Source organism: Melitaea cinxia, chromosome Z (genome assembly GCF_905220565.1).
Source record: "Melitaea cinxia chromosome Z, ilMelCinx1.1, whole genome shotgun sequence".
In the NCBI taxonomy this organism is placed as follows: domain Eukaryota; kingdom Metazoa; phylum Arthropoda; class Insecta; order Lepidoptera; family Nymphalidae; genus Melitaea; species Melitaea cinxia.
Genome location: NC_059424.1, coordinates 21472124 through 21490821, shown reverse-complemented (window position 1 = coordinate 21490821; position 18698 = coordinate 21472124). Strand labels below are relative to the sequence as shown.

The 18698-nt window shown below is 35.5% G+C and overlaps 3 non-coding genes across 3 annotated transcripts; 2 read left to right on the top strand and 1 right to left on the bottom strand.

The window, feature by feature from the left end:
- Positions 1 to 243: 243 nt before the first annotated feature.
- On the top strand, positions 244 to 316 carry Trnav-uac. The gene has a single exon. It is a non-coding gene; the product is annotated as a tRNA-Val (tRNA).
- Positions 317 to 3535: 3219 nt separating this feature from the next.
- Positions 3536 to 3608, top strand: Trnav-uac. The gene has a single exon. It is a non-coding gene; the product is annotated as a tRNA-Val (tRNA).
- A 13904-nt stretch (positions 3609 to 17512) lies between these two features.
- Trnai-uau lies at positions 17513 to 17585 on the bottom strand. Its single transcript has one exon. It is a non-coding gene; the product is annotated as a tRNA-Ile (tRNA).
- Between the last annotated feature and the right edge of the window lie 1113 nt (positions 17586 to 18698).

Genomic DNA, 18698 nt, shown 5'->3' with positions numbered 1-18698 from the left:
TAGGGGGATGAAAAATTGATGTTGTTCGATCCTCAGACCTACCCGATATGCACACAAATTTTCATGAGAATCGGTCAAGCCGTTTCGGAGGAGTTTAACTACAAACACCGCGACATGAGCATTTTATATATTAGATCATTTTCATATTTAAATAGTAACTCCTTGAATATAGTTCCACTTGTCACTTTCATTCCCTTTCAATATTTCCGATTCTGTTTAGAAAATTAGGATGTACATCGACATGATTCCGTGGTGTAGTTGGTATCACATCTGCGTTACGCGCAGGAGGTCGCCAGTTCGATCCTGGCCGGAATCATGTCTTTTTTATTTTATATTCATTATTACTAATAAAACTTTATGCCATAAAACATGTTCTAATATTTACTCATTGCGTCATTTACGTTTTTAACATTATTAATACTTTTTTAAATACACAACTAGGTTTGTATACGAGCGTACGGCTCACCTGATGGTTAGCGATTACCGTGGCTTATAGATGTCCGCAACACCAGAAGTATCGCAAGCGCGTTGCCGACCGAAAGATATTAATCAAAAAGTTATTTGAAAATTTATTTTTCAGTTCACGTAGTAATAAAATAAATAGAATTCTAAAATAAAAGTAGCCTAATTTACTCCTTATTACATCAGCTATCTGCTAGGGAAAGTCCCGTCAAAATCGATCCAGTCGTTTCAGAGATTAGCTGGAAGAAACAGACAGACAGACAGACAGACAAAAATTGTAAAAAATGTTATGTTGGTGTATGTACCGTGTATACATCTATACGCATTTAGTAAAAAGCGGTTATTTTAATATTACAAACAGACACTCCAATTTTATTTATTTATATAGATTACTCTTATCTGTTTATTTCCTAGGTGAACTGAACTATTTCTCATTTTATTTTTTATCTGTTGCAGTAGGTTGCGGTAGGTTTGTAGGTGTAATGCTCTTATCTTTATTTTTACATTCACCCATTCTTACAATTTTATTATTAACCTATCCTCACATCTTCCCCCCTTAAATTAAGAAAATAAATAAAATTACATCTAATACAGTAGTAGGTGTAGGTAGATAGGTAGGTAAATAAGTAGGTAGACTACTCTTTTAATTTTTTTAAAAGTTATAACCCTTTTTAATTATTATTGTATGACTTCCATATTTTTCAACACAACGTTTTAACAATCATTTGATTCACACAACTTATGTATCCTAATACAAAATTAATAAAATATTGCTTGCTACCAGTTATAGTGGCGGCTACAATTAAATTATTTTTTTAATTTATTATTTTGTATAATTTTTTATTAATTATTCTTCGACATTGCTAATTAGCAGATAATAGCAGTAGGAATGTAATATTAAAACAATTATAAGTTAAACAATAATAAGTTTTGGTTGTCTGTCTTTATGGGTCTCCCCACCGTGCCTCGGAAAGCACGTTAAGCTTTCGTTCTCTATTGTTTCCCAAGACACCTGATAGTGGTCGTTACTCATAGGAGGGAACATATCCGCCAATCTTCAGTGGAGCAGATGGATATAGCTCCGACCCTTCTCCTGGATGACGAAAGAGGCCTACGAACAGCAGTGACATGTCACTGGCTAAATCGTAATCAACTAAAATTTGTGTCACCATAAATTCGTAGCTTCCTACTTGCAGCAGTGTGTAACGTGTGTGCATGTTTGTCGATATTTTTAAATCACACGAATAACTGAGATCGTTGGCAGCGCGCTCTGCCGGTGACTCCTTTATGACTGTATCGGGCGTAATGATTAAAATAAATTTTATCCACAGCGATGGCGCGGAGGACCATAATATGATTCGTACGATTATATCGGAACATCTCGTTACTATTAGCTTTAGAGCCACGATGCGTTGGCACGGTTTTATGATTCGTAAAGGAATTTGAGAGATACAGGTTATAATTTTTATTTTTATTACACTGTTTTTATGTTTTTTGTTTATATCACAAATATGTTAAAAAACACATATTTCAATTGTCGTGTCCAGCGACGTGTGATTTTATTGGCCTTTACGTTTTAGTAAAAATATTCTAAAAAAATATATTTTTTTAAATAACGTTAGGATGTGAATTAAATGAACTGTAATGTGTGTCACCTACATGAGTGAAATGTAATCTGTTTATTTGAAATCTCTAAGCGAATTTAGTGATAATAACCGCTTGTATCGTATATTACGTTATAAACTATTCATGTTAATATTTCAATTGTATTATTTCTTCAGTAATATGTGACCTCGGGAAGTTCTATTTATTTGCTTATATCGCTTCAGCCTGTAAAACCCACTGCTGGGCATAGGCCTCTTTCCTCCCATGTAGGAGAAGGATCAGAGCTTAATCTACCACGCTGCTCCAATGCGGGTTGGCGGATATATTCACATGGCACCCATATATCGAGCTTTTATTATTTTCTTTTAAAACTGTTTAAAAAAATTACTATCATGTTTACTATCATTGTTTCAAAAATTTATTTTATAATTGTTTTATGGTCAATTCTTAGATCTTCAGCTATACGGTAACTTCTCAAATGTCCACCAGAGTAGTGCGAATGTGAAATGCGATGTGACCGGAGCGAAATGCATTTTTGACATCAAAATTTCCTTACTGAAAACACTTAAACCAATTTCGTGCTACTCTTATTTTATTCATAATCCCCTCCCCTTAAAATTTATTTTATTTTTTTTTTTTTATGACAAATAGGCAGGCATTTGACCACAATCTCACCTGATGTTAAGTGACGATGCGGTCGAAGGTGGAGCATGCCTGCCTAATAAAAGCCTATTCACTCTGGCCTTGAAGGCACCCAGATTGTATCGTTCGGGAAACACAGACGCGGGCAACGAGTTCCATTCCTTAGCTGTGCGCATCAGAAAAGTAGAGCCAAAGCGTTTTGTGCGCGTAGGTGGCATATCGACGACATAAGGATGGAACGATCGACCGCGCCTAGTGTCCCGATGGCGGAAGGTTGTTGGGGGAATTAGATCGTGTAATTCCTTCGCACACTCACCGAAATATATTTTGTAGAACATCGACAGACGAGCTACCCTACGCCGATGATCGAGACTCTGCAACTTGGTGTCTGTCAGAGTAGGGTCACCTATGAGTCTCTTAGCTCGTTTTTCCACCGAGTCCAAAGTTGCCAGTTGGTATTTGGCGGATCCATCCCAAAGATGGCAGCAATACTCCATACAAGACCGAACTTGTGCTTGGTATAGTTGAAGCAGCTGTTCTGGAGTGAGTGGAGTATTAACCCCCTTACCTCCCCCCGTCCCCCTTTAAATTAAGATTATGAAAAATAGATGTTGGCCGATCCTCATATCGGGTAGATGCACAGAAAATTTCATAAAAATCTGTCCACCCGTTTCGGTTTAACTACAAACACCGCGACACGAGCATTTTATATATTAGATCATTTTCATATTTAAATAGTAACTCCTTGAATATAGTTCCACTTGTCACTTTCATTCCCTTTCAATATTTCCGATTCTGTTTAGAAAATTAGGATGTACATTGACATGATTCCGTGGTGTAGTTGGTATCACATCTGCGTTACGCGCAGGAGGTCGCCAGTTCGATCCTGGCCGGAATCATGTCTTTTTTATTTTATATTCATTATTACTAATTTGAGTCGCCTTTTTTAAAAATAAACTATGCACCGAATTCCTACGTTGGATTCACCCATTTTATTTATTTATTGACACTATTGTACACCACAGTAACATTTTTAACATTAAACATATTTTCAGACAGTTACAGATTGTGAAATACAGTCGGCAGACTTATTGCTATTTAGCCATTACTTCAAGACAACCTAAGTAAGTCTTCGGTGTGACAAAGTCAGCCCTGCGGTCTCCAACCCGCCTGCCCAGCGTGGTGACTATGGGCAACACACATGAGTTCACGCCATTTTTGGCGCGAACTTGTGGAGGCCTATGTCCAGATTGGACTGCGATAGGCTTAAGTGATGATGATGACGACGAAGTAAAGAAAGACTAAATAAAGGAAGAAATTTATGTATAGCTCGAAACACTTGAGATTTACTGTAAAGGAAAGTTTCAACTGTGACCTTGAAATCTTTAACAGCCTATTGTACTGTGACACATACACCTAACTGTAATCCTTGTGTGCATTGCAATACGTCGCGAGCCAGTTAATTTATTGTTACGACAATCATCTATAAACACTACAAGATAGCGACTTGAAGTAATTAAACTAAATTATACGTCTTGTTCTAGTGAAGTGGATAGATATGCGTTACTTATATCGAGCAGTCAAAGTAGTTCATGTAATAATTGACAGGGGGATGTGTGAGCGCAAGTGTTGGTTTCGTGTCACAGTATGCGTGACAGCGGTGCGAGTGTCACGTTGTTATCATCTTTATTATTTCAGAATAATGTATACGTTTTATTAATATTTTCATTTCACGATTCAGACAGTAACTTGCCACTGCTGGCAATGGTCTCTTTCTCCCAGAATGTTTAGATCTTAATTCACAACGCTGCTTCTCTGCGGAGTGGCGAATATTATAGTCCTTACTATGAGTAGCGATCGCTATTAGATGTATGATAACAACCGAGGCCGATAGCTTAACGTGCTTTCAAAGGCACAGTGGTGAGACCCACAAGGATGAACGTCCAAACCTGAAACAAATATTTATACAAATACAAGAAGCGGGAATCGAAGTTGGGAAGTTGTTTAGTAATATAAATTAGTACCTATGTTGTGGTCGGGTAAGTACCCAATTTAATATCCTTATTCTGATCGGAATCATGACTTATTCCGATATTACGTCAGTTAATTACCCGTTACAATTTACAATAAAATTCTACGTATAAGCGTTGTAAAATTTGAAATGAAGTTTCACAATTGCATTCAGTTGAGCCAAAGTTTATTTTCGTTTTATTTTGAAAAAAATTCCTCACCGCGAGCGGAGTATCGTGAAAAATTCGTTTGTCTTCGGATTGTTTTTTTCCTTTTAACTTTTTTAACTATAAACATATCTCAATTTTAATTTACTGGACTCAGACATCGTTTTGCTTTGACGATGTTTTTAACGACATCACTGGTACCAGAATAATTTGTTAAAAGCTGACACCCTGATTCTTGTTTATGTATTTATTAATAATATATATCTAATCAATCACTTTAGCCTATCGCAGTCTACTGCTGGACATAGGCCTCCCCAAACTCGCGTCAGACATCCTGGTTTTTCGCAATCCTCATCCAGCCTACACCGGGAATCTTTCGTAGATCGTCGGTCCAGCGGGCCGGAGGACGTCCCACACTGCATTTGCCAAGACACGGTCTCCACCCCATGACACGTCTGCTTCAGCGGTCTTGCACACAGGTGACATGAAAAAATAATTAAAACATTTAGTTGAACTGTTGTCGAGATTGCGATATTATTAATTTTTTTTTTACATACTAAGTTAACATTTAAAATAATAAATAACAAGCTTTTTAATACATCTATGTTGGCAAACAAGCGTACGGCACACCTCATGGTAAGCGATTACCGTAGCTTATAGAAGCCTACAACACCAAAAGTATTCTTAGCGCGTTGCCAACCCTCCAACTTCCCCCCCCCCCCCGCCCCGGTTTTGCTGGTTGCTTGCTTTTCACCTCTTTTTGAAATAAAGTAGACAATCAAAGAAATAATTAGATTGGAAGTGATACTTCTTTGCACTCTTTCGTTATATCGAATGATGACATATGATTGCCGTAATAATTTTAATTAAAAATATATTCCAGTTTCACGCAGATTTCTGTTATTAATGCGAGACTTACAATTTGGCAGCGGCTATTTCTCGCGCGAACTAAAACACGTGCTCTGACATTTTGATTAACAAATCATATTATTTGTATTCATACAAGCACTGTAAAATACTTACGGTCTTAACTATACGTTTCTTACGGTTTTGTCCGCACTATGACTCATAGCTTATTTATTTTGTTTACGTATTTCATCAACATACACTTATAAAATCATTACAGTTTACACTATCGCGATGCTACAAGTGAGACAAACTTCTTGGTATTCCATGGATTCACCGTAGGGGTGCCGGGTTCGTCGTGTGGCAGAGGGAGAAACTCAGAGCAGTTCCCAGGACTTGCGACCTAGGTGTAGGTTTAAGGAGGGCCCTTTGAGATGCGCATTAACGCTCACCTTTACTGCTCGAGTTGCCCGTCCTGCGATAATATTTTTAACGTTACTTAAAGAGAACTCTCAATTGCCCTCTGAGCAACATCCGTGATTTTGCGATATACTGTTCGAAAAAGAAAGCGTACTGTGTGGGTCTCCCCACCGTGCCTAGGAGAGCACGTAAAGCCGTCGGTCCCGATTGTTATCATGTATACCTTATAGCGATCGTTACTCATAGTAGCGAATATATCTGATGTAGTAGTGGTTTGTATGTATGAAAACATTTATTTGCGGTCTGGGTGACCTTTTTTTGAATCTCTCCAGCGTGGCTTAGAGAGCACATTAGGCTGGGCACATAGGTTAGATTAGGTTATCGAAAAACGATCCCAGGCCTTTGGAGCCTAGGCCTCAGACTTAGGTCTGGAACCTAGGCCCCAAGGGGAGGAGTTGCTGGACTTCTACCTGGGCGCGTCCCCCGTTTGGCGGATAGGGGAATGCCGCCTGCGGTTTAACGACTGCGGGTGGTAGGGGTCTTCGGACCTCCGCGGACCAAAGCCAGACGATGCACTCCGGGTACCGTTCTGGTCATCAGAGTAGCCCGTGAGCGCAGGTGTGTTGGCACGGAGGTGCGGAGGTGTGTGTGCCGCTGAGACGGCGCGGTGACGTGGGGGTCGGTTCTTCCTTCCCCCACGCGTAGGACGGGGTGGGTGGGTTTGCTCGCCCCCCCTAAGGCGTGCGAAAGCGCGCACTCGCGCCAAGGCCGCGGTCAGCCCGTGTGTGGGGGCCGTGGCCACCCTGGCCTTTCTCGACTCCGGTTGGCACTGTCCGCTCCGAGCTAGGCCTGGTGCGCCTGGGTTAGGCCTGGGGTGCCGGGGCGGCGCGAGGAGGTGGCGTCCTTGGGGTGCGTTGACGTAGGGCACGGTGGGCGGGCGGGGGGTTTTCTCCTCGCCCGCAGGGACCAAGCGGGCGATGGGTCGGGGGATTCTCATTGCTCGGTCCCAAGTCGGGGCGGGCGCGCTTCGTGTTCGAGTGCGCCTTCCGAGGTGCTTTGCACCGCGGTGGGCCCGCAAGGGCAAGCGCCGGTGGGGTTTACGGAAGCATGCTACAGCGTCCCCGCGACCCCGCCACATAGGCGCCTAGGCGAACACACGTGGCGGTTTTTATTCAATAAGAGCCTGAATCCCCCGCGCCGGAGGGTGTCCATGAGGATTTTTCTCACGCTAAAAAAAGTTATCGAAAAACGATACGTAGAGAGCTGTTAAAAATAGAATTAAAATTCCTTTTTTTTTAAATTACGATTTTACATAAGAATTAAGTATCCACTTAATATATATTGCACTCACACTATGGCACCATCTTCATGTTTTATTTTAAAGACTAATCAAGTAAAGAAACGGGTGACAGCTAGTGTATACATTGTACACTTGAATACAATTTAAAAGTTTTGAGGAACGTTTGTAGTAATTTTTTTTAACTAACCATCGAGATTTGAAATAAGTGATAACATTAATGGGTTATAAAAAGAGTTAGTTGACTGTAGTAAGTACTGAATTGTTCCACATTTCATTTCCATAGATCTTACAGCAAAATTTTCATTGAAGCGAAACCTCTTTAGGCGTATGAGCGTACAATTTTTACGGATGAAACGGCAACATTTATGTCGATGGCGCTGGAACGGAAATCTAAAGCTTTAGATTTGTATAAATGAACGAGACTTAAAAGTTAGTTTAGAAGATTTTAGAAGTTTCACTTCTGACATTTGTACGTTGTACGCACGCAGTTTTTTCATTTTTAAAGGTTAGCCAGTTTGTTTAGACATACTTAAAATGCATGTTGTATACACACAACAGTGAGATATACGCGACAAAGAAATATATAATTCAAAAGTAGAACCCACAAACATACAAACATTTTAAACAATTTAATTGATATAGTGGCTGTAGGAATTGAAAACGCGGTCGTTTCGTTTTCAGTTTTCTAAATAAGACGGTAGTTACAGGTGCGCGCCGCCTACGGACGACTATTTCTGCGCTGGAATGCGTCTACACCTCGTTTAATGTACTCGCATTGATATTCGCGTCCCTTTGGTGTTTTAACACAAAAAAAAAATAACTATTAATATTTTACAATAGGTTAGAAATCATTGTGATAATATACTTTATGGCGCCGTGTTAAGTTCATGTATTGTATCTTGTTTTTTATGTGCTTTGAAAATGTGCAATCAAGTTTTATTATAAAAATGTTATTGTTTGTATTTCTATTTTGTTAAATCGGTTGAGGGTTTTTTGGATACAGCTAAATTTTGTTATCATTTTTGAAACGGAAATTAAGGATTTTTTTAATGCGTTATAGCGATTAATGCAGTGAAGATATTCCGTAAATAACCGAACAGATTATTAATTTATCGAATATTTACTTAATAAACGTTCTGAAAATATTTTAATACAATCCTCGACCTGATCAAAATAGGAACGACACAGAAAATCGTCTAAATTCTTATGAGAATATTTATTAATCTATAGAAATAAATAAAATTGGAGCGTCCGTTTGTAATATTAAAGTAACCGCTTTTTACTAAATTCATACATACACGGTATATATACCACAATAACATTTTTAAAATTTGTGTCTGTCTGTCTGTTTTTTCCGGCTAATCTCTGAAAAGGCTAGGCCTATTTTGACGGTACTTTCACTGGCTGATAGCTGATGTAATAAGGAGTACCTTAGGCTATTTTTATTTTAGAACATTTATTTTATAAATCTGCGAAATGAACAATAACTCTTTTGTTAAATTCCACGCGGACGAAGTCGCGCTCACAGCTAGTTATGATATAAAATGCTTTTAATAAAATTCAAAGATGTCTTTATTTTTAATGTATTTATAACTATTAAGAACAACTTTAAATGTTAAAATGTTTTTATTCGTTCTTTTAATCGTTATACTACTAAAATAATAAATATTGTTACGAAAAAGTGAACTTAAAATCATAAGATAACCTAAACAAAATATAAAAAATGAAATGCAAATCTTTTGAATACAATTACAATAGATCAATTAAATTACAATGGAATATTGTAGTTGAAATACAATAGGTATTCAATAATACTTATAAATTAATTTAGTTAATTTAATATTCAAAAGTATATTACTTTTTACTTGCATCAAAATAATAAATGAGTACATTTAATTATATTTATTTTTATTTGTAAATTATTAAAAATTAAAATAAGGCGAAAAAGAGAAATTGAATTTTTTATACTATATTATTTTATGATATTAAATCATTTTCAAAACATTTTTTACTCACAACGGCGATTACTGATCTCGAACGGTTTTCTCGACTTCCACATTATTTCGGTTGAAACGACGCAGCCGTCATGACTCATCTTGTTTATAGCAACCGATTTTGAAACGCGCGAGAAAAATTTATTCGAATTGTACGTCGATCCACACAATATATAAAATGAAATAGTTGAATATTACACTATAGTTTATCGCCGTGTTGTCACTTGCGTTCATCATTGCGTGATATTTTGAATCAATTATCAGAAAGGAAAAGGCTAAATTAGTCTATACGACTTTTTCAAGTACTTAAAAAAAGAAACGGTTATAAATTTTATTTTCGAAGTGAATACGTCTTTTTGCGCACCGCACACACATTTATTTGTAGGTAGTAAGGCTGATCCTAAAAAAGAAAATTTGTATTAAAGAAAATTAAAAATGATATCTTCACAAAACGAAATTGCCGTACTAAATGATATCATCAGATCAGTTTATATAGATTAAAAATATGTACGATATTCATTTAAATCTTCGATTTCTCGCCGCATAAAAGTCTTTACCCAATAGTGCTAGCTGTATACAAGTCTAATAATTTGTATGACATAGGTACGCTTAAAATAAAAGAACGAAAGTAACCGACATAGTCCACAGAATTAGCAAGTTGAAGTGGCAGTGGGCCGGTCACCCGTGTCGCAAGCCATTGGCCGTTGGAGGAGACGTGTCCTGGAGTGGTAAAAATCGCGTGTTGGTAAACGCAGTGTGGGATGTCCTGCGGCCCGTTGGACCGACGATCTACGATTGCCGGTGTGGGCTGGATGAGGGTTGCGGAAAACCGGGATGTCTGGCGCGAACTCGGGGAGGCCCATGTCCAGCAGTGGACTGCAATAGGCAGAACTGACTGACTGACGCTCAAAATGCTAGTATCAACATAAGTATATGTAATATTATCTCAATGTATATACTTAATTCAACACAATAACCGCTTCTCAATACTTGCTTAAAATAAATGTAAAACAAAATGAATGTCGTTTTTTGCATATGTATGTGTCTAACGTAGAAATATATATTGTATTTGGCAAGTCTTATACTTATGCGTATTGAAAAATTTCAAGTACATAAATAAGCGAATGAGTCATTCAAAACATGCGTTTATTGTAAGATCTAGATTTGTCTACGTTTAGATATTCGCAGAGCGACTACGTCACTTTCTAAGTACGACACGTTACACCGGGTGTGGACAACGACATTTGACGGATGACGGTATCCAACAGATTAAAGTTTTTTTTTTCATGTAGGTAATATTCTTTTTTTTCTTATAAAGCGATAGTCGCACTTATACTGCAATGTGTATGTGTATATTCTATTATTTCTTTTAATGAATTTATTATTTATAGTTGTAGAGATGAGATGATTCATGAATGCGATGAGTGGGTAACGTGTTTATAATTTAAATACATTTTCGCGAATTTAAATCTAGGTTGGCAGCGCTCGTGAAGTCTTACTGGCGGAGGGGATTATATTTAATTTTTCATAACAATTTATTATATTAATAAATGATATATAAATATTAATATATTTATATAAAATTTTTATAATCCGATTTATTTAGAGCAGTCAATTGTACAGAAATTTTTATTTATTTTCATTTATTTACGACAGTCGACAGTTAAATATTTGACGACGTGATGGCGCAGCGGTCACAGCACTGGTTATTGAGCTTGTGATCACGGATGCGATCCCCGCTCACGACAGACATTTGTCTTGGCTGTATAGATGTTTCTCGTGATCTGAGCGTTTGTGATTGTTTGTGTGTCTGGACCGCCGACACAGAAAAAAATACCTACTGGGGGCCGTTGAGTGTCAAACGTTTATTATTATTTATGTATTATATACCCAATTGAAAAATCCGATAAATTTCATAAAAGCATGGTTAAATATAGACCAAACTCTTATACAGATTTATGAGGCTAATTCCGATTTATATTTCCATATTTTAATGTCACTTTTTATTAATAATAATAAAAAAGAAAACCCTTAAAAATCTTCAATAAATGTAACTAACACTAAGCAAGATTTAATATATGATAAAATTATACTATATTATTTGAATGATTAATTTTATTTACTTTTTTGAATATTACCAACGTGTCAATGTACGCTCGACGCTTTTCCCGTGTTAGTACGTAAAAGAGAAGCTCCATAATTAAATTGTTTTTTCTCGTGGTTAAAAGCGCATAAAATCATACAAGTAGTATCGAAATCATTATACCTAGTTAGCTCTAAAGAACAGTGGTGTGTTCAATATTGTAAGTATTGAACTGTATTAATGTAGGTACATCTAAAGTTCAAATATTTTAATTATTTATGATTATTTGTGCTTTTAATCATTGTAGTGACAATGCATGTGACATGCATGTCAGATACTTTTTAACCGACTTCCAAAAAAGGAGGAGGTTCTCAATTCGACTGTACTTTTTTTTTTTTTTTTTTTATGTATGTTACATCAGAACTTTTGACTGGGTCGACCGATTTCGACAAATTTTGTTTTAATCGAAAGGTGGTGTGTGCCAATTGGTCCCATTTAAATTTGTTTGAGATCTAACAACTACTTTTCGAGTTATATCTAATAATGCGTTTTTACTTGACGCTTTTTTCGTCGACCTACGTTTTATTATACCGCATAACTTTTTACTGGATGTACCGATTTTGATAATTCTTTTTTTGTTGGAAAGGGGATATCCCTAGTTTTGTACCATGATAAGGAAACCAGGATCTGATGATGGAATCTCAGAAGAAATCGAGGGAAACTCTCGAAAATCCGCAATAACTTTTTACTGGGTGTACCGATTTTGATAATTTTTAATTTAATCAAAAGCTGATGTTTATCATGTGGTTACATATAAATTTTATTGAGATCTGATAACTACTTTTTGAGTAATCTTTGATAACGCGTAGTTACTTGATTATTTTTTCGTCGATCTACGTTGTATTACTCTTCGATGTAATTGAAGTCGGTTTTTTTTTCGTTTGCGAGCAAACACAATTATTTATTATATATTGTTTAATTTTAATTTTTTTATATTGTAATTTTAATGTTTTTTATATGCGTGTGCTTTTGAAATAAATAAATAAATAAAAAAAACGTGTCACTAATTATATCAATTTCTAGAGTAGTGCAACTAATTTATTGTATTCTCGCACAAGTCTATTCATGGGTGAATTTGAACCTAGGTTAGTATAGCTGCGTCTCAATGCAAAAGGCTTGTATTTACCAGGTCTGGGCATTCGAGTGGTTACATTAATGCCTAATTTATTGAGAAGTTGAGGGCAATAAGTATTCCGTTTATTTACTGTACCTATTGAAGAAATGCCACGTCCGTATACATACCACCTAAACTATTAACACAGTAATGAAAACGATTAACAGCTGATACTAACATTATTTATGGAGCTGCTTTTAGAAAGGTGTGTTATATGTATTATACTCCTAATTCTACTTCCTTAAACAAACAAAAAAATATCTAATATAATTATATTAATAAAATCTTCAAGAAACTAAGAACAATTAATGATATCCCATCGAATATAGCTTGAAAAAAAAATATATGTATGTAGTCATGTTTGGATAAAGATTTTAAAGAGCAAAGGCTTAAGACGTTGACTGCTATTGATTTTGTATTGAAAAGTGTCTGAGAACCGTTCTGGAATATCCCATCAAGTGTAACTCCTCCCACTTCGAATCCTCGACAAGTATTTTGTGTATAAACATCATAAACAATCACATTTCCGAAACGAATTCTGATTCAGAGTAAATTTATATTTAGATCTTGATTCAATTGGGAAATGCTGAAATAGTGTTTATTATTCGTCTTTTTCTAGAATATCAACTCTTTAAGCGTAAGAAACTTTTTGTTCTTTGATTCGTCGATTATTTTTCATAAAGTGTATTTTGTACACATTTTCATTTAATTTGTTATCTCTACCCAAATTTGTCCAATATTGATGGCCACTTTTTATATTTAACTAAAGCACGGTACAGCAGAAAATAGCCTAATCAAAATCTGGTGCAGCCCTGCTGGGGAAGTACCATTTTCAAGCAGAGTTGTGTTCCAATGGTGAGTATGGTGACCTCATGAGAGCTCATGGGATGATTGGAGGTAAGATCGGCAACGCGATTGCGATCCTTCTATGTGACGTCGAAGGCGTCTATAAGCTACGGTAATCGTTTATCATCAGAACCTATTTGTATAAAATAAAAAAATATCACATTTACAATTTTAAAATTACTGTATTCAATATAATTTCATGTATTTCATGTCAACATTATTTTTTATTTAGTAAAGCCATTACATTTGGACTAGTCGGTCCCGGTTGTTATCATGTACACCTGATAGCGATCGTTACTCATAGAAGGGAATATATCCGCCAACCCGCATTAAATTAGAGCAGCGTGGTGGATTAAGCTCTGATTCTTCTCCTTCATAGGGAAAAATGCCTAGTAGTGGGATATTACAGGCTGAAGCGACATTTGGACTAACACATGTTTAACTCAAAAAAATAAAAAAAATCCACTCAGTAATAGTACAACTTGTTTGATTAGGCTTCTATCTTTTTCCTTAATCAGAAGATGAATTTAGCCAACATTGGACTATGACTCTATACTGATTTATGATTTGCATGTCCTTTTTCAAAGGGTTTTCTGGAGGAGATGACTTGCTTTTTGTTTTTTTCACATTTCTATTTTACGTGTATTATTTCTTGTTGAACTTGTATTTGTAAAGACCAAGCTTTTAACAACGAAATTTCATAGCTTTTTAATACTTCAAGCTGTATATTTCTGTACGATTGTTATATATACGCCAGGTAATGGGAAACAGGGAATATCGCACGAGACTCGCATTATATTTAGAGCGTGCTACATCTGAGGGGTTTCGAAACGTAAGCGTGGGCGCAAGACGCCTTGCATAGATCATCTAACGCAGAATCTACTCAACACTGGTGATTCATAAGCGCAGTGGCTAGTGGTTTTCAGGAGCTTGTGATGACTGTTTGATGATGTGATAATTTTGGAACATGTATCAATGATTATTGTTACAGTTTAAAATGTTATCAAAATAGAATTTAGTTTTTTTTAAACCGCGTTTAAAAATAGAGGAGATTATCAATCTGATTGTGTTTTTAAAACGTGTTATTCTATTACTTTTTTATGTAGATGAGGGCAAATCGACAGTTGGCAAGCCTGGTGGTAGGTGAAAGCAACATACATAGACACCCGCTACATCAGAGGATTAGCAGGCGCGTTTGCCGACTGCGTACAGTTTTGACTTTCCTACCATTATTATTATTATTAATTTAAATAATTTATTGTTCATTTAGTTAATTAATTCTTAACAGCCAATTGTTATAGCTAAATATATATATATTTCAATAAATACACATATTACACCCAGACTCGGGCGAGAACCGAACCCGCAACCCGCAGAGCTTAAAGAACACTACAGACTGCAAAAACGGGTAATATGCTGGAATAGATATAAAATTATTATTATCGATTAAATGGGCGCAGGGGGTTTCTAGCTCCGATCTTAGACTGTATCGAGTTATCGACATGTGTAATTTGAATATAATATCAAACAGTAATTAGCAGTTTGGATTTTATGTTACTTCTAGATTTTTTTTATCTTTGACCGTAAAGTTCTCGTAACAACTGTCAGGTAGCGGTGTTGCGGAGATGCGGTATAAACACTGCCAATATTTATAGATAACATTAGTACTGCGAATTTCGACATAAATGGAATATCGACTTTATTTTGTATGAAATGAGGTTGTTATTCCACTGTCATTGACCGGAGTTCACGTTGTGACGGTGGTCAAACTGTCTTGTATGATGTTTCTGTGAACATACGTATTTTACTTAAACTATATTTTTTTTTTGCATTTTTAAATTTTTATACATAATTTAATAAATGTGAAGTATCTAAGATTTTTATTTTTGTGTTACCCACATTAGGAATTCTAAACATTTTTGAATATCATATTAAAAATTGACCGCTCCAGCGGGGTTCGAACCCGCGACTCCGACTTGCCGTGTCAACACGAAAATAAACATATTACGAAAATGACTGTAAAATAATATAATGATAATTTCTGTAAACAAATGTATAATTTAATTTTCTTTTCTCACACTATCAATACAAATAGGCATTTCAATCTGTTTGTCTTGTTATTTGTTAATTAATATGTTTGTCGGTGTCGATGTCATTAAATGCTTTTTTATTCATATCGTAAATATTAGATTCACTCGTAAACTGAAAAAACTAAATAAATTTAAAAAAAATTGTTTCATAAAATTGATTTTTTATTTTTATTTTATTGACTGACTAATTTGTTGTTATATAATATACTTGAAAATTTTAACAAATTAATTATGTAAAAGACATTTTATACCATAGTTATTAATTTTTATTTACATTAGAAAATGATCAAGATGGTCTTTTGGTTGTCACACTATATTTACTAGCACAAAGATCGCGCGGCTCGAACGATTCGCGCGATGCGACCAAATTTACCTAAACTTGCAGAGCGTAAAATTGTGAAATGGCTCTTAAGCTACTAGCAGGATACAACAAGTGTATCGTGCCAAGCCAGAGCCAAGACTGCCTTAGCGGCGGTTGCACCGGTCATTTCGTACACGTCAGAATAACTCGAGTAATATAATAAATGAGGGTAGATGACTATCGAACGATGTGCTAGGTGGCGCGATCGTTGCATCTGTTGTTTATAAATTCCTTTCTAATTGCGTATGACAGCGCTAGTGTTGACAAATGAATTAATTTGTATCAAAACAATTATAATATTATTATTATTTCTTTGAAATGTGCAAATAAATGTATCAAAAAAATTGTTCGTAGCTTTGAATTTTAGCCAAGCCAAGTGTTAGAAAAACTTAAAAGAGGGCCCCGAATGTAAACAATTTTAATAACTCAAATAGTTTATTTACTCAACATAATAAAAGAATCATTAAGCAGCAATAATAAAATAAGAATCATTTACCAGCTTCGTGTTAGAAAATATGCTTTAAACAGTATTACTACGCTATAAATTGAGTTTTAAAAATAAAATATTAAAATAAACATTAATTGTAGGAAAAGTTTACACGACTGTGCTGCCAACACAAGAACTCATTTCGTTGATTTACTTCAATGAATGTTGATATTATTAGAATTTTCAAGTTTTATTCAAAAATTGAATCGCTTAGATTATGATTCAATACTTATAAATGATGATGTTAGTGGCCCGAGTTCCTGGAAAGGGTGGGAGGTAGGGTCGACGATGCGATTGTGATGCTTTTGGAGTTGCAGGCATAAGCTACGGTAAACCGCTTACCATAAAGTGGGCCGTACGCTCGTTTGCAACCTTGAAAGTAACAAAAAATTCATTAACTAGCTAATAAACTAACTGAATGTTGAATGAATGCTTTGAACTGAAAAACACTGTCTTTTTCAGTGATTACCATTTTGTTGGTACAAATGAAATACACTGTTTACATTTTTTATTATTATTTTATGTATTGTGATTTTTCTATTTTTGAACCTAAAAATAGTGCTTGTTCAATTGTTTCGTGTTTTTAATTGCTAAGAGGTTTGAATCAACGCCCTCTGTTATATTTAATACAACTTATGTTAATTGTAAAGTATACTAGAGCAATCCTTACAAGCTTTCGGGTTATTTTAATAGATGGCGGTGTTAACACTACATTGAATCCGAGACATTGAGTTAATTCCTCCCAAATTAAAAATATAAATTATACCTAATTATTTGTAATGTTTTATAAGTATTTATATTATTTATAAAAATATTTGTTTGGAAATTGTTGAGATAGGAATATAGTAATAATAGTAAATGTGTTTGATAGTTTTTGTCAAGTACAATTATTTACAAACCTAGTTGTGTATTTAAAAAAAGTATTAATAATGTTAAAAACGTAAATGACGCAATGAGTAAATATTAGAACATATTTTATAGCATAAAATTTTATTAGTAATAATGAATACAAAACAAAAACGACATGATTCCGGCCAGGATCGAACTGGCGACCTCCTGCGCATAACGCAGATGTGATACCAACTACACCACGGAATCATGTCGATGTACACCCTAATTTTCTAAACACAATGGGAAATATTGAAAGGGAATGAAAGTGACTAAGTGGAACTATATTCAAGGAGCTGTACACTGCCATCTTTACGTCCTTCTTACAAAATACAAAGTATTCCAATGAAAAAACAAATTAGGGTTCATGTATAAGTATATTTAAAATATGAAATTAATTAGTTCAAGTTATGTTTAATAGATGGCGATAGCAATGGCGCAGCGTTAACCTTTTATTTCTTAAATTCTACAATAAATAATTAGTACTTGGTATGCTTCAAATCATATTTCAATCTGTTATTATGTTTACATTAGCTTTGCGTATATATATAGCATTACTAGCTGTGCCCGCGACTTCGCCCGCGTTGAAATCAGTATTTCAAAAAGTTTTCCCGGCAAACTTCCAGTGAAACTCTTATCAAAATCGGATTAGTCGTTCCGTAAACTTTCCTCTTGAAGTCCTTTCTCCATTGGTGAAATCGCATGAAAATCCGTTCAGTAGAGTTTGAGGGAATCGATTACACATATATATAAAATAATTATATCGTGTCTATAGAAGCCTTTATGAACATTATTTAGATATCGTGCGCTAGGCAGACTAGGCATGGGCGTCATGGCGAATACTTATAAATAAGGGGTCCCATGGCGCCCCACTAGGACGACGAGGGCACCGCTGGTTTTTAGTGAGTAGTCCGGCATTGCACTTCCCGCCGGGAGTCTCAGACTCCCGTCGCCTTTGGGTGACGGGAGTGCGTAAATGCATTTTCCAGCGTAAAAAAAAGGAAGACTTGGCATGACATGCTTCAGGTCAAAGATAATTATTGTCATAAGAATTAACAATTCACTTATATGAGAAATACATTAGAAATAATACATTTTTAAATAGCTAAAAGTTTATAATTATTCTAGTCGAGCGTGTCGGTAATATACAATAGTCCATTTACGATATCGTCACAAAAAGCAAAAAAGTGAGGGTAGAAACGCATTACATCGATGGTAAGACCGGTCGCTATACAGAAAAAAAAAGTAACAAAACGATAAGCGACGAAACAAATAAATACAGATCTTAAAATGTTGCAGCCAGACGAATAGAAAGAAGTAATT